This window comes from Galeopterus variegatus, unplaced genomic scaffold (genome assembly GCF_000696425.1).
Source record: "Galeopterus variegatus unplaced genomic scaffold, G_variegatus-3.0.2 Scaffold7981, whole genome shotgun sequence".
Taxonomy (NCBI): Eukaryota; Metazoa; Chordata; class Mammalia; order Dermoptera; family Cynocephalidae; genus Galeopterus; species Galeopterus variegatus.
Genome location: NW_007734092.1, coordinates 16,902 through 18,189, shown reverse-complemented (window position 1 = coordinate 18,189; position 1,288 = coordinate 16,902).

The window sequence follows — 1,288 nt, the reverse complement described above, 5'->3', positions numbered from 1 at the left end:
TCACGAAAAAAGACAAAAAGGAAAAAAAAAAAAAAGAACTTGCTGTTGTAGGGGCCGGCCCGGTGGCACACTGCTACAGTGCGCCACTTGGGAGTGCAGCGGTGCTCCCGCCGAGGGTTCAGATCCCACATACAGGCTGGCCGCCCACTGGCTGAGCGGGGGGCGGGCGCAACACCGAGGGTTGCGATTCTGTTGCCGGTCCCGGTCCAGTACGGGCGCGACACTGAGGATTGCGATCCATTGCTGGTCACGAAAAAAGACAAAAAGGAAAAAAAAAAAAAGAACTTGCTGTTGTAACACCAAGGTCAAGGGTTTGGATCCCTGTACTAGCCAGCCACCAAAAAAAAAAAAAAGAAAGAAAGAAAGAAAAGAAAAGAAATTAGATCATGTCCCCTGCTTAAAACACTCTGATGACTTTGTGTCCCACTTAAAATTCATAAGGCTGGGGGAGCGGGGAAGGGGAATTAATGTTTAATGGAGACAGTTTCCATTTGGGAAGATGAGAAAGTTCTGGAGATGGATGGTTGGTGATGTCTGTACAACAATGTGAATGTACTTAATGCCACTGAACAGTACACTTAAACATGGCTAAGATGGTAAATTTTATGTTATATATATTTAATCACAATTAAAAACAAATTCGAGGGCTGGCTGGTTAGCTCAGTTGGTTAGAGTGTGGTGTTGATAATACCAAGGTCAAGGGTTTGGATCTCCACGTGGGCCTCAGGGCCTTTGCACAGGCTATGCCTCTGCCTGGAAAGCTCTCCCTGTAGATCTCCTCTTGGCCGCTCCTTCTCAGCCCAAATCCTATCTCAGCTCAAATGACACCTCCTCAGAGAGGCTCTCCCTAACTCACCCCCAACTCCGCCATCAGCCCCCAGCTCAAATCAAGTTTTTTTTTTTTTGTCTTTTTGTCTTTTTTTTTCGTGACCGGCAATGGATCGCAACCCTCAGTGTCGCATCCGTACCGGACCGGGACCGGCAACGGGATCGCAACCCTTGGTGTTGCCCCCGCTCCTAGCTCAGCCAGTGAGCGGCCGGTCTATATGTGGGATCCGAACCCTCGGCGGGAGCGCCACCGCACTTCCCGAGCGGCACACTGTAGCATGCACCACCGGGCCGGCCCTCAAATCAAGTTTTTTTTTTTTTTTTTTTTTGTCTTTTTGTCTTTTTTTTCGTGACCGGCAACGGATCGCAACCCTCAGTGTCGCATCCGTACCGGACCGGGACCGGCAACGGGATCGCAACCCTTGGTGTTGCCCCCGCTCCTAGCTCAGCCAGTGAGCGG